Source organism: Marmota flaviventris, chromosome X, assembly GCF_047511675.1.
Source record: "Marmota flaviventris isolate mMarFla1 chromosome X, mMarFla1.hap1, whole genome shotgun sequence".
In the NCBI taxonomy this organism is placed as follows: domain Eukaryota; kingdom Metazoa; phylum Chordata; class Mammalia; order Rodentia; family Sciuridae; genus Marmota; species Marmota flaviventris.
Window position 1 is genome coordinate 88,806,536 of NC_092518.1, and position 16,099 is coordinate 88,822,634.

A 16,099-nucleotide genomic window follows, 5' to 3' on the forward strand; every position below is an offset into this window, starting at 1 on the left:
ATCATTTCATTACCTGATTTTCCTGCTCACCAATTCTTAATTTTACTTTAGAAATGCCATTGAATGATTTCCCCAGATTTACCATTTATGTTGCCACAATTTATTTCAGAAGCCATGTTGAAAAAAAAAAAATGCTATCCCTATTATGGCACTTGTTTTCTCTGGAGTTTTAACTTCGAGGTTCCATATAGACTTGTTGCTTTGAAAACCTGCTCTGGAATTTATCCCCCTTTATTCCCTCCCCATCTTCTTCTATTGTGTAAACTTGAAACTCTGAATTTTTATTTTACTAAAAAATGATGCAAAACTGATACTTTCCTTTTTCAATTTGTGTGACATTGACTTTTCCTTAATGTGAGAAATACATACCTTCTTTTTTAAAATATTTTTTAGTTGTTGATGGACTTTCATTTTATTTATTATATGTGGTGCTGAGAATTGAACCCAGTGCCTCACACATGCTAGGTAAGCACTCTTCCACTGAGCTACAACTCCAGCCCTGAAATATGTACCTTCTTTAAAGAGGATATGGAAGACCTGGGTTGAATAATGAAATTAAGTGAAAGAAGACTTTTAGAGAATTTTGTGTTTGATACTCCTCATTTAAAATTATCAGTTTTTCCCCTCCCTTCTCCCTTCATTCACATTAGTCATTAAAATGTGAAGATAAAAATTGCTCTTTCATCCGGTCAGGAGAAACCAGCCTTTGAGTGACCTCGTTTTGCATTATCTCCCTTCTTCTTGATACTATTTTCCCTTGTTTCCATGACACCACTCTCATGGCTTCCCTCTCCCAGATCTTTGGTGCCTAGTTCCTTTGTTGAATCTTCTTTATCTCCCTGACCCTAACACAAGGGCAACAAAAATTAAAATCATAACAACTGTGATTTACTGGAAGTTTATTATGTGCCAGGTACCCCAGGCTAAGCCCTTTAAATGTATTAAGACAGGAATTAGTATTATTTTTCATTTATGGTATGGTTTAAATCTTAAGTGTCCCCCAAAGTCTGATATGCTAAATGTTTGGTCTCTAGCCTGTGGAACTATGGGGAGGTGGTAGAATCTTTAGGATGTGGGGCCTAGTGGTAGAAGTTAGGTCATTGAGAGCATGCCCATTAAGGGCATATTGGGATCCCAGCCCTTTCCTCTCTCTCTCTCTCTCTCTCTCTCTTTGCTTTCTGACCAGGATGGGTGAATAAACTTTCCTCCACCATAATATACTGTCTCACCACATACCCAAAAGCAATGGGGCCAAGTTGCCATGGACTGAAACCTCTGAAACTGTGAACCAAAATAAACCTTTCCTTTTGTTTTCTTCAGGCATTTTGAAATAGAAATGAAAAGGTGATGCAATTTCTAATTAACTATTAATTTGATTGCTATTAATTGACACATATTTCAGATAAGGAAAACAGATAGAAAGTTAAGAAACTTACTTAGGGTCATGTAGGTATTTAGTGACGGAGCCAGGGATGAGACACAGGACTGACTGACCCCAAAGCCTGTGTTTTGCTATTTGGGTTAGTTTTCATTGCATAGCACCATGTGTTATTACATGCATATGATGCATGAGGAAACTAAAGATCTGCAGACATAATGAAAGAAATGTCATAGCAACAAGTGCCACAAACAAGGATGGAGTTTTTAAGGAAAACTTTCTTGATAGAGGCTTTTTCTACTTTCTCTTTCTCACCTTATTGCAGCTATCCATCTTGTTACCTGGCAACCATACTCGGCCCACTTCTGAGTTGCATTATTACACTCAGAGTACCAAGTTTCAGGTTTATGCTTTTAGTGCAAATGGTTGTGAATTTAACATATGCAAGAGGAGACAACAGCAGAAGTCAGTGGGAGAGTGATGAATTGTTCATGTAGTGGTGGGGAGAACTTCATTACCCAATTGGAAAAATAAAAAGGTCAATTTATTTTTCCCATGACACTAAATATGAACTCCAGATAAAATTGAGAAATAATGTAGACTTTATATCATTGTATACTAGTTCTTCTTTAATATTACAATGAAGTAATAAGTTCTATTGTTTTGCAACATATTGTTTGACTACAATTCACAATATCCTATTATATATAGTTAATGAAGAACTAGAAGAGAGGAGTTCAAAGACTCCAAACACAAAATTAACATTAATTAGTCCAATTGGTCAATGTACATTATATACATGTAATTAAATGTCACACTGTACCTTAAAAATATGTACATTATGTGTTGATTGAAATTGTAAAAAAAATGTTCCAGGAGATGGGAATGCTAAATAATCCTGTTATCAAGATATACCCCATAAATATGTGCAGTTAAAATAATAAATTCTGAAGATAAAATTTTGCTTGTTATAAAAGGAATGAAAGAATCAAATGCTCAAAAGCAACCCTTTTAAAACTTCAACAAAATATATTTTTATTAAATCTCTGGATTAGACAGCACTTTCTGTGATTAGAAGAAATGATAAAGAGTACAAGGGGGGCCAGGGTCACAGCTCAGTGGTAGAACACTTGCCTAGCATACATGAGGCACTGGGCTCGATTCTCAGCACCACATATAAATAAATAAAAGGTCCATAGACAACTAAAAAATATTTTTAAAAGATTTAAAAGAGTACAAAGGGAGGGCTGGGGTTGTAGCTCAGTGGTAGAGTGCTTGCCTAGCACATATGAGGCACTGGGTGTGATCCTCAGCACCACATAAAAATAAACTTAAAAATAAAGGTATTTTAAAAAAAGAAATGACTTTAATAATAGTCTCTAAAAAAAGAGTACAAGGGGAAAGACTGATAATTAGGAAGATAGCATTACTAGAAATGAAATATAAACAGCAAACTGAGAAATGTTGGCAACAAATATGAAAAAGCAGGTGGGGTTAGCAACAAATAAGAAAAAAAATAACAACATCAAACTTGTGCTTAGATAGATAACATTTATTAAGGTCTCATAAAGTCCCAGGCATATTCTGAGAGCTCTACATTGTTTTATACTTCATTTCATTCTCACAATAAACCCTGGGATTGATCCTAGTATCTCCATGTCTTAAAACAGCCGGGTGGGGGGGGCATAAAATATAAATAACATTAAAAGGGGAGTGAAGTGCATAAAATGCAAATATAGGGCTTAAAAGTTACATGCAAACCATCACAAAGATCAAGAAATAGAGTGCTTTCAGAAATCCCTGTGGGCTCCTGTCCAATCACAGTCTCTTTCCTCTTCTCTAAAGGAAACTATACTTTTGACAGCTCTGGCTGTTAATTGCTTGCTTTTCTTTATAGCTTTAAATATGGATCCCCAAACACTATCATTTGTTTTGAACTTGCTATAAATAGGATGACAATTATTATATGTTTCTGTATCTGGTTTATTTACCTTCATGTTTTTTTTTTTTTTAAAGGACATTTTGTTACTTTTTTCCCTTCAAAAGGAGTTAAACTTTTTTTAAAATTCTTTTTAGTTATATATGACAGAAGTGTCTATTTTGACATTTTTATACAAACATGGATTATAGCTTATTCTAATTAGGATCCCAATCTTATGGATGTACACAATGTTGAGATTTACTATGGCATATTCATATGTGTACATAGGAAATTTATGATTCATTCTACTGTCTTTCCTTTTCCTATTCCCCCTCCCTTTCCTTCATTCTCCTTTGCCTAATCCACTGAACTTCTCTTCTTCCCCTCCACCTCCCCTTATTGTGTGTTAGCATTTACATATCAGAGAGACCATTTAACCTTTGTTTTGGGGGGGGGGGATTGGCTTATTTCACTTAGCATGATAGTCTCCACATCCATCCATTTGCTGGCAAATGTCATAAAATCATTCTTTATGGCTAATATTCCATTGTGCATATAAACCATTTTCTTTGTCTACTCATCTGTTGAAGAGCTCCTAGGCTGGTTCCATGGGTTACCTATTGTGAACTGTGCTGTTATAAACATTAATATGGCTGCATCACTGTAGTATGCTGATTTTAATCCTTTGGATATATACCAAGGAGTGGGATAACAGGGTCAAATGGTGGTTCCATTCCTAGTTTTGTGAGGAATCTCCATACTGCTTTCCAGAGTGGTTACACCAATTTGCAGACCCACCAGCAAATTTTTCCACACATCTTTTTCCATACATTCTCACCAACATTTATTGTTACTGGCATTCTTAATAATTGGGGACTGACTTACTCAAGAAGGCTTCCAAAACAAGAAGTAAAATTAAAAAAATAAATAAATAAATGGGATGGTATTACGTCAAAAGAAAAGATTCTTCACAGCAAAAGAAACAATCAAGGTTTGGTATTGTAATGCCTCCTGCTTGCTTTTCTCGCTAAGGATTGCTTTGGCTATTCTGGGCCTCTTATTTTTCCAAATAATTGTTCTTCTGATGGGTGTGAGATGGAATCTTCGTGTAGTTTTTGATAGACCCAACCTGATCTTTTCTTAAAATTGGGCATCTCGCCACAAAACCATGAAAAGATAATTTCGGCTTTACTATAAATTACTGCAAATTCTGAACCTGCTTGGAATGCCTGCCCATGCCTTGAACACACCCATGCCTGGCTCTCTGACCAGATAGCAGCTCTCTCTCTGAAACTTAGTGACACCTCATAAATATTGGCCTTCCCTGGCCAGACAACGACCCTCTCTGAGGCTCTAATGGTCCTCATAAATTCTGATGTTGGGGCCAGCAAAAAATGTAAACTACCATTAGTGTGATGCTTGTCAGAGTTCTGTTATCTGTAGCCCCCCCTTTGTGTAACATTCTGGGCTGCAGGAAAGCGGGGGTGCTGTCTTGTTCCCGCCGTTTTGGGAGGGAGAGGCAGCCCGGCCGGTCGAAATAATAAGCTTGCTTTAATTTTATTTTAATTGGAGTCAGTGGTCTTTTCTTGCGTCCTGGTCTAACAGTTTTAATTTGCATTTCTCTAATGTTGAAGATTTTTCATATATTTGTTGAATACAACTCAACTTGTTGAATACAATACAATTCAACAAAAACATTCTTATTTCTTCTTTTGAGAAGTGTTTAGTTCCTTTGCCCATTTATTGATTGTGTTATTTGCTTTTATGGAATTAAGCTTTTTCAGTTTTTTTTTTTTATATCCTGGATATTAATGCCCTATCTGGGATGCAGCTGGCAAAGATTTTCTCCCATTCTGTAGGCTCTCTCTTCACACTCTTGATTGTTTCCTTTGCTGTGAAGAATCTTTTCTTTTGATGTAATACCATCCCATTTATTATTATTTTTTTCTAAATTTTACTTCTTGCTTTGAGAGTCTTCTTGAGGAAGTCAGTTCCCAAGCCAACATGTTGGAGTGTTGGGCCTACATTTACTTCTGGTAGGTGCAGGGTTCTCATCTGACATCTAGGTCTTTGATCTACTTTGAGTTGACTTTTGTGCAGGGTTGAGAGATAAGAATTAAATTTCATTCTACTATATATGGATTTCCATTTTCCCAAGCACTATTTGTTTTTCTCCAGTGTATGTTTTTGGCACCTTTGTCTAGTATGATATCACTGTATTGATGTGGGTTTGTCTCTGTGTCTTCTATTCTATTCCAGCAGTTCTTTATGCCTGTTTTGGTGCCAATACCATGCTGTTTTTGTTACTATAACTCTGTAGTATGATTTAAGGTTTGGCATTGTGATGCTTCTTGCCTCGCTTTTCTCATTAAGGATTGTTTTGGCTATTCTGGGCCTCTTATTTTTCCAACTTTTTTTTTCACAACTGTTTTTTCTGTATCTATAAAGAATGTCATTGGAATTTTAATAGGATTTTCATTAAATCTGTATAGCACTTTTGGTAGCATGGCTATCTTGACAATATTAATTCTACCATTTTGCCCCTGTGCAAGTATGACACACAAATTCATGAAGCATTCCATATTTAAAAAGAAAATTCTGCCATTTCTTGGATATGCAGAATTAATATTATCAAAATGGACTTCTACTCATGTTTTTGAAATTCAGTTTTTGTATATAGTATTGGTTTACTATTTTCAGTGTTGCATTACATTCAATGAATTTATCCATTGTACTGTTGATGAACATTTTGGTTGTTTCTAGTTTGGGACAATTATGAAAAATGTTCCTAGGAACATGTTTTTATGTCTCTTGGTACACATGTACATATATAAAGTTTATATCTAGGATTTACTGGGTTATATAGTATATGGATTTAACTTCAGAAGATACTACCAAGCTATACAGCAAAGTTGTACCAATTTCCACCTCTACACATCAGTGTTTCAGTTTCTGTTGGTCCACATCATCACAAACACTTGGCATTGTCAACAAAGCTTTATAACTTTTCCTTAAGGTTTTACATATCTTTTATTTAGTTAAAAGTACTTGATTTTTTATACCACTGTAAATGTTTTTTTTAATTTTATTTTTAAGTGCTTTTGATTATATACAGAAATATGATTGATCTTTCAATATTGATGTCATGGATTTTTCTAAGCTCTCCTAATAATTCTAAATTATTTTTAAATTTCTTAGGATTTTCTCATGACAAAAGCAAATCATCTGCAAATGATAAGTTTTATTTCTTCTTTTATGAACCATTTAAAATTCTTCTTCTTCTTTTGCCTTATTATACTGGCTAAGACCAAGAAGTGGAAGTGGTAAGAGGGGATAGCTTTATCTTCTTCCTGAGCTCAAGGGAACTACTTTCAACAATTCACATTAAGAATGACATTTGCTGCAAGTTCCTGGTAGATACCATTTGTCAGACTGAAGATGTTTCCTTCCATTCTTTTTTTGGGGGGCGGTGGGGAGTACCAAGGTTTGAACTCAGGAGCACTCGGCCACTGAGCCACATCCCCAGCCCTAGTTTGAATTTTATTTAGAGGCAGGGTCTCACTGAGTTGCTTAGCATCTTGCTTTTGCTGAGGCCGGCTTTGAACTCACCACCCTCTTGCTTCAGCCTCCTGAGACACTGGGATTACAAGCAAGCACAAAAGTGCATGGCCCTTCCATTCTTATTGTAAATTTACTGTTATCTATTAAGAGAATCATATTTTTCCTTTTATCTGTTAATATGTTAAATTATATTGCTTGGTTTTCTAATAATAAACCAATCAGGCATTGCGGATAAACCCAGTTTGACCTGATTTTTACAATTATTATAGATTGCTGGATTCAACCTGCTAATATTGTTTAGAATTTTTATAAGAAAATCATCCTGAACATTTCCTTTCTTATAATGTCCTTGTCTGATTTGGGTATCAAGTATTTGCTAGCTTCATAAAACTAACTAAAGAGTACAATTTCTTTTTTTTTTTCTCCTTTGGCTTTCTCCACTGAAAAATGAGGAAATTGATGTCTGAGGTATACAAATTTTTCATAAATGTACTATATCCAATTATTTGCTTAGTACCATGTGTCAGTCTGTTTTCTGTTGCTATTAACAAAATAACTGAGACCAGATAATTTATTATAAAAATACAAGTTTATTTGGCTCATGGTTCTGGAAGCTGGGAAATCCAAGTGCATGATACCAGCATCTGATTGGTATCTAGTTAGGGCCTTCATGCTGCATCAAAACGTGTCCGAGGACATCACATAAGACAAAGTAAGTGTGCTAGCTTCGGTTTCTCTTCTTCTTATAAACTTACTAATGCCATCGTGGCAGTCCCACCAACATGACCTCTTTGAATACTAATTACCTCCTGTGTTGGAAAAAACAAATTGCATTTTTCCTCTGTTCTCACTCAACAGCAATCAATACAGAAGATTTTGATGACCTCAAAATGAGTGGGGGCTTCTCCCCAACAGCAAGCAAGCAATTCTGCAATGAATACCAGCTGTGTGTCCTTTAATTTAATTCAGTTCTGACACTATCTACCTGGAGATAGTGTAAGATCCCACAGGACTGCCCACACACTTTAGATTCTAGTCACAAGTCTCAGGTTGTTTTAATCTGTGCTTCTGAACAATTGAACATTAAGTGTGGTTCCCATGACTCCATCCTCTAGTTTAATTATTTTGCTTGAGCAGCTCACAGAACTCAGGCAAACATGTTTACCAGTTTTTTTTGTAAAAAAAAAAAATTATATATATATATATATAACAAAGCATACAACTGGGAAGAAGCATGGGAGAGAAGGGGTATAGTATTTCCATATCCTTTCCAAGCATACCAGCCTCCATACCAGAAAACTCCATGTGTTCAGCTATGTGGAATCTTTCTAAGCTCTATTCTTTAGGGTTTTTATAGATACTTCATTGCATAGGAATGACCAAAGCATCGATAACTGTGTAGGAATGTGTTTGAACAAATCTGATGCTAGCAGGTTGAGTGGGGGAAATGTAACAAGACTTGTCTGCTTCAGAATTGTTGTTGGCCATTCCTGGGCAGCATTCCTTCCTCTAGAGTATGGAGGACTCCTCCACAATGAAGAAGTTTTTATGATCTACTATTGGACAAGGGTAGTTCAAATAATTTCTTTATGGCCATTTCAAAGACAGAAAGGTAGAGGAAAATTAGAGTACTTATAACACACCTTCAGAAAGAGAAATTCTAGTTTTCTTGGTCTGCTTTGAGGAGGGAGTTTATGAACCAGGAATTGTGGATGAAAATGAAAAAATTATATATCATAATATCATAGCTCCCAAAGACTCCACCTCCAAATACCATTGACATAGGAATTTGAAGGTTAAATTTACAACACACAAAATTTTGGGGGATACATTTAAACCACAGCACCATGACTTCTTAAGCCCCCTTAGTGTTCATCATTGCCTTGTTTCAATTGATTTACTATTATGAATCCACTTAGGACATCCTTATTCATATATAGGTGTGCACATATGACCAATTATTTCCTGAGGGTACATTCCTAGAAGTGGAGTTGCTGGATCAAGGACTATATTCCATACAAACCTGAGTGGAAGGGGAGATGGCTCTTATTCAGCAGGACCTACTTTGCTAGCACTGGCTCATGTTCAAGGGCCTTCCTCATTTCTTACATTGCCTATAATATTTTGACTCTGAACTACTGAAGATCTTAATATTTAAAGGTTGATTCAGCTCTAAGAAATTCCTGACATTACTTAAGTTTTCAAATGATTTAGAAGGGCTTTTCAAAATGATTTTAATGGAAAATTTTAAACACATAGAAAAAATTTTTAAACACATAGAAAACAGTATAATGATTCCCCCATGTACCCATCAATCAGCTTCAGTAATTATTCACATTTTGAATAACTTGTTTCATCTATAAACCTCTGCACTTCAATGGAATATTTAAAGTCATTATGAAACATCATATCAAATCATAGAACTTATCTACAGTGTATCCATAGTTATAGCGCTTCCTTTTTTTTTTGTACCAGGGATTGAACTCAGGGGTACTCAACCACTGAACCACATCCCCAGCCCTATTTTGTATTTTATTTAGAAATAGGGTCTCACTGAGTTGCTAAGCGCCTCACCATTGCTGAGGCTGGCTTTGAACTTGCGATCCTCCTGTCTGAATCTCCCAAGCCACTAGGATTACAGGCATGCGCCACCACACCTGGCTCTATAGCTCTTCATTTTATTCCACGTTTTTTAATTGGCACTTTTAAGTGGCATTGAGCACTCATTCCAATTTTTTTTTTTTAGTTTTTATTTTTTTTAGTACTGGGGATTTAACGTGGGCACTTAACCACTGAGCTACATCCCACCCCACCCCCCTTTTTTTTATTTTGAGAGAGGATCTCACTAAGTTGCTGAAGCCAGCTTTGAACTTGTGATCCTCCTGCCTCAGCCTCCCAAGCTACTGGGATTACAGGAGTGCACCTGGCTCAAATAATTTTAATTTGTACATTTGTCTCTATTCTAGGCCAGTTTGTTCAGAGGGTTATTAGTTTTCTGTGTGAATTTACTTTTGGTTTAACTAATTTTTCTATTGCTTCTTTGATTTCTTTATCATTCATTTCTACTCTTCATTATATCATCCCTTCTACCTACCTAATCAATTACATTACACATTCATTGTATTTCAGTCTTTTTTCATATAATATGAAGTATATGTACTTTGGCTTTAAATTTGCCTTTGAGTACTGCTTGGGTTGACTATATTCAACAAGCCTGGCTCAAAGATAGAATTTTTGGGCTGGGGATATAGCTCAGTTGGAAGAGTGCTTTCCTCCGATGCACAAGGCCCTGAATTCAATCCCCAGCACCACATACACACACACAAAAAGATGGAATTTTCATTGTCATTCAGTTCTTCATGTTTTATTATCAATTCTCAGGGTAATTAATACCATTTCTCAAATTTACATGTCCAACCCTGACCTCTTCTATGAAATCCATACTCGTACAACCCTTTGTTTACTTTACATCTTCAATTGGAATTAAAATAGTAGGCAACTCAAACCCAAAAGAGTAAAAAAAAAAAAAGGATTCTGGAAAACCTGCTCCTCCTTCAATTTCCTCTCTTTTGTGGAATGGATTCATCATTCACCAGTTGTTCAATCAAATCTTGATGCTGGGGATCCAACTCAGAATACTAACTATATGCTCTACTGCTGAGCTATACCCCCATCCTCAATTGAAACTTTTTAAAAAATATTTATTTTTTAATTATAGGTGGATACAAGATCTTCATTTTATTTTCATGTGGTGCTGAGGATCGAACCCAGTGCCTCACGCATGGTAGGTGAGCGCTTTACCACTGAGCCACAGCCCAGCCCTCAATTGAATCTTAAGTTGGGTACTATTTCTAAACTCTCCTGAATCTCCCATGTCAGAAAGTCCCTTTGTTCTACCGGCACATTATTTCTTGCATCAATTCTCCATTTTCCATCGCCCTTTTCCACCATACTGGTACCAGCCACAATAACTTCTTGCACAGACTAGAAATAAATGGCATAGCAGGATCCACCCTCTTACATCCCTAACTTGAGGTATCACTAATCCTCCTGATCACAGGTATTAGAGCACTTTCCTACTGGCTTGAGAGAGCAGCAATAATAAAACAACTCCCACCCCCTCCCTGTTGATATATGTCAATTCCCTCATTCTTCAGTGTCCAGGGAATGATGCTGGAGAGACAGTTACCGTGGTGACTTAAAAATTTTCAGGTATAATTTGTGAAGTGTAAAAATATGGGAGGTTCTAACTGCAGTAAAACAAATGAACTGGGAAAAGCTTGCCCCCAAACCAGAAATGAGCTCTCTCAACCTGGTACAGGTTGAGAACAGGAGCAATCAGCGATCAGAGCAATGCTTTTTCCTCTCAGCAGATGCAAATACTTCTCCAGCTGAAGACCAACAACAGAATTTCATCTTCTGCAAACCTGCACATCCAGAGTCCAAACCACTGTGTGTTTACTCTGGCTGAATACCACATCTTCAGGTACCCAACTACTAAAAGACTAATCCAACTTTCTTTATAATGAAACTCCATAATCCCCTTTTTGTTTGGAGACCTTATATCCTATTTTGCTGGGATACAACCCTCAATGACTTACTGATGAAAAAGAAGATAACTACAAATTTAGTTTCAACAAGCAGGACATTTTGCTATACTGTACCAATTAAGCTATATTCCCCAGGACAGGTTTTGGGAGCCTGGCACTGGCTCAAAACTTCAAATTAATATGTTGACTCCAATATGAATATTGCACTTGGTATAATGGTTGCCAGTCAGGTTGTCTGTGGAAGGACTGGATGATTGAACAAAGAGAGGAGGAACATGACTTAAGCATTCCTCAGCCTCCGGATCCTGCCTCTACTAGTTGTGTGAACTTGGGCAAGGTAGTTAACCTCTGTGTTTCAACTTCCTCATCAGTAAAAAGGAAATAATAACAGGAAGCACCTCATAGGTTTGAGGTGAGGATTAAATGAAGGAACATATGCAAAGTCTTTAAAAGGGTACCTAGTGCATTACAAGTGCCATGCTGTGGAATGTCATCATAACTGTACCAAACACTTCTCTCCAAATACTTTGAACATCCATGTAATGGATTACCTAAACCCTCCCTCCCAGCCTCTTCACACAGAATTCATTAAAGACACTAGCTTTAGACTACTCTCCCCAACATCATTGGGGGTGGGGAATCCCTTTATGAGCTAACCAAGTAATTCCTTTCACAGAAGGAACTGTCTTCAGTCACAAAGACAGCTGTGGAATGCTTGCTTATTTGGGGAGGGGATTAAGGCTCCATGAACCAAGGTGAGATGACCCAGGTCTAAGGGAAAGGGTAACTCAAATCTCCTGCACAAGGATAACTCAGAAACTTTGGTGGATAGGAAGCTGGAGAGCCAAGGAGATGAAGAAGCACAAAGGCCAGGCAGGCAGCTGAATGGAAGAGAAATTTAAGGGAAATTATCCCACTATATTTGTGTGTGTACAGTTTGCTAACTAGTTAATTTTTTCAACTGATTGGCCTTTGAAAAATAATTTATGGGGCTGGGGATGTGGCTCAAGCGGTAGCACGCTCGCCTGGCATGCATGCGGCCCGGGTTCGATCCTCAGCACCACATACAAAGAAAGATGTTGTGTCCACCAATAACTAAAAGAAATAAATATTTTAAAAATTCTCTCTCTCTCTCTCTCTCTCTCTCTCTCTCTCTCTCCTCTCTCTAAAAAAAAGAAAAATAATTTATTTTGATATTGTTTAGTACAACACAAACTCAGTTAAAAAGAAATAGCTTTCAAGCACAAAAGGGGAAAAAGTAAATGTAAAAGTCCCTCAACTCCTGGCAGTCCAGTTTGGTGTGTATGCCTCTAAATATGCTTTTATACACAGACAGTTTAATTCTTTTTATGTAAAAGTTGGGTCATAGCTGTCACAAGGTTTGGAGATTTTCTTTCCTATTGTCTGTTGTGCTATGATGAACTTTCTCCATTGTCCCAAACCTACAGCAAGATCTTGCTACCGGCTCTTGGAGCTATCTTCTTGGTTTCCATCAAGTTTCTCTCAGAGAAAGGCAGAATACTACTAATAATCACTGCCTAGATGTCCCTATATTATCAGGCAGTCAATTCTCACCTTCATTCCTCATGACACCCCTTGGAAGACATTCCCACTATTAGTGCCTATGGGGGTCACAGACGAGGGCTCGAAAGGCCCAAAAAGCAAAGGGTGAAAAGGAGGAAAGTAAAGAAGACAGAGGCAGGACTCAGACCTCCACTGTCTCTTTAAATCTTCACAATGATATTATGAAGGAGCTGTGACCACAAATGAGGAAACTGAGGCTACCGAATTCACACAGCAAGCAGCATGCCTGCTCCTTGCTGGGATGAAGCACTGAGACTTCACCAGTCCTCTCATGTCATAAGTACATCCCTTTCTATAAAATGTTGATGAAAGAAAAAACATTTCTTTAAAAATGGAAAAATAGCTGGGCATGGTGGCCCACTCCTGTAATCCCAGCAGCTCAGAAGGCTGAGGCAGAAGAATCATGAGTTCAAAGCCAGCCCCAGCAAATTAGCGAGACCCTCTCAAAAAAGGGGGGGGGGTGTGCCCCAGAGTTCAATCCCTGGAACAAAAAAAGAAAAATAAAAATATACAGTGTTCATTGAATAGAACACTCAATATAGTAAAGATGTAAATTTCCCCCAAGGTGATCTGTACATTTAACATAATTATTATCCAAATATTACCAAGATTTATCATTAATATAGGCAAGCTTACAAAACCTATAGGAAAAGGTAAAGCAACTAGAATAGTTAAAACAACTTTTAAAGAGAAGAATAAACTGGGGGAATATCTTTATTGCAAGTTAAAATATTGGATGGATACAGTAAATTGAGACAGTAGGATCCTTGGGGAGTGATAGATACAGATCAAGGGAAATGAGTAACAGACCATCACAAGTACACTCAACTGACTTTACAAATGGTGTAACAAACTTCAATGGAAGAAGGATAGAATTTTTTAAAAAATGGTGTTGGAATAAATGTTCATCCATAGGAAAAAAATTGAACCTCACACCATCTACGAAAATAAAATCAAGAGGCTGGGGTTGTAGCTCAGTGGTAGAGCACTTGCCTAGCATATGTGAGGCACTGGGTTCGATTCTCAGCACTACAAATAAATAAATAAATAAATAAGCAGGGCTTGGGTTGTGGCTCAGTGGTAGAGAACTTACCTTGCACATGTGAGGTGCTGGCTTCAGTCCTCAGCACCACATATAAATAAATAAAGGCATTGTGTCCATCTATAACCAAAAAAATAAAAAATAAAAAATAAAAAAAACAGAAATGCAAGAGAATAAATTTCTGTTGTTAAAGAAGAAAAGGTCAATCAACAACTAAAAGAAATTTCAAAAACAAATCTCTTTAATAGTTTGAAAAACATAAACTCAAAGTGGACTGTGGACTTAAATATAAAAATCATGAAACAATAAAAACATGAAAAATTACATATTACACTAACAAAATTAAAAGTTATTATGCTGAAAAGATCCTATTAAGAGGTTGAAAATACAAACTACAGATTGGAAGAACATATTTGCAAACTATATATACAACAAAGGATTGGTATACAGAATATATAAAGAACTCTCAAAATCCTATAGTTAAAAATAAAGATCCATTTGGAAAATAAGCAAAAGGTATGGATAGAAAAGAGAATATATAGATGACAAAGAAGAACATGAAAATATGTACATCATCATTAGCCATTAGGGAAATGCAAAGTAAAACCACACCAATGAGAATGGATAATATAAATAATGGTAATAATAAATGTTAGCAACTGAATTTTTTAATTGGTACTTGGGGATTGAACCCAGGGGTGCTTTACTTCTGAGCTATATCCCCAGTCATTTTTAAATTTTGTTTCTTTCTTTTTTTTTTTTTTTTTTTTGGTACCAGGGATTGAACTTAAGGGAGATTAACCACTGAGCCACACCCCAAGTCTTGTATTATATTTTTATTTAGCGACAGGTTCTGAATTGCTTAGGGCCTTGCTAAGTTGCTGAGGCTGGCTTTGAACTTGTGATCCTCCTACCTCAGCTTCCTGAGCTGCTAGGATTATGGGCATGTGCCACTGTACCCAGCCTTTTTTTTTTTTTTATTTTTGAGACAGGGTCTCACTAAATTGTTGAGGATCTCACCAAGTTTCCAAGTCTGGTCTCGAACTTGCCATCTCCTTGCCTCAGCCTCCTAAGTCACTGGTAATACAAGTGTGCACCACCACACCCAGCCTAGCAATGGAAATTTTTCATACATTGCTTTTAGGAATATACAATGGCAAGGCTCATTCTGATATGTGCGTAACTAAACATGTACTTATCATAGAACTCCACAAGTCACTCTTGGGCATTTATCCAAGAGAAATGATAATTTATGTTCACACAAAAACCTGTATGTAAATGTTCATGGTAACTTTACAATAGCAAAACCAGGTAATCCATAAGTCTTTCAATCACAACCCATATGGACATCAAGAACATTATACTTAGTGAAAAAAAAAGTCAATCCCCAAAGTACAGGATTTCATTTGCATAACATTCTCAAAATTACAAAAATTTAGAGATTGAGAACAGATCAATCACTGATAAGGTGTAAAAGTAAAGCAGTATGGATATGAATATAAATGGAAAATACAAAGGAGGCAACTGAAGAGTTTTACATCTTGGCAGTGCTGATGATCACCCAATTCACTAAGTGTATACATGGGATAAAACCACAGAGAACCACTTGTACATGAACACATGTAAAAATGATGAAAACTGAATAAAGCCCACATTCTAGTTAATATTATTGTACCATTACAAATTTCCTGAATTTGAGATTATGCTAGCTATATGACATATCACTAAGAGGGAGAGCTTGGTGGTAGGTACATGGGTCTCTATATACTACTTTTGCAATTTCCTGTGAGTCTATAATTATTTTAAAATATTTTTAAAATATTTTTAAAGTTGTAAATGTACACAATACCTTTATTTTTTAATTTATTTTTATGTGGAACTGAGAATCAAACCCAGTGCCTCATGCATGCTAGGCAAGCACTCTACCCCTGAGCCACAACCCCAGCCCCTTAAAATATTTTTTAAAGAAAACTATTTCAAATTCCAGAGTCGCAGAAATTTACCTTGGTACATTTCATAACCAGAATTGTTCTTACTGTGTTAATTGCTATTCATGCATATGT

The 16,099-nt window shown here is 36.5% G+C and overlaps 1 long non-coding RNA gene across 2 annotated transcripts in view; it reads right to left on the bottom strand.

Annotated features, from left to right (window-relative positions):
- Positions 1–10,208: 10,208 nt before the first annotated feature.
- Positions 10,209–16,099, bottom strand: part of LOC114089551 (uncharacterized) — a 48,465-nt gene continuing 42,574 nt past the window's right edge. For both annotated transcript variants that reach the window (XR_004618702.2, XR_011705580.1), the window contains one exon: positions 10,209–14,156. This is a non-coding gene — a long non-coding RNA (uncharacterized lncRNA). The remainder of the gene's footprint in view (positions 14,157–16,099) is intronic.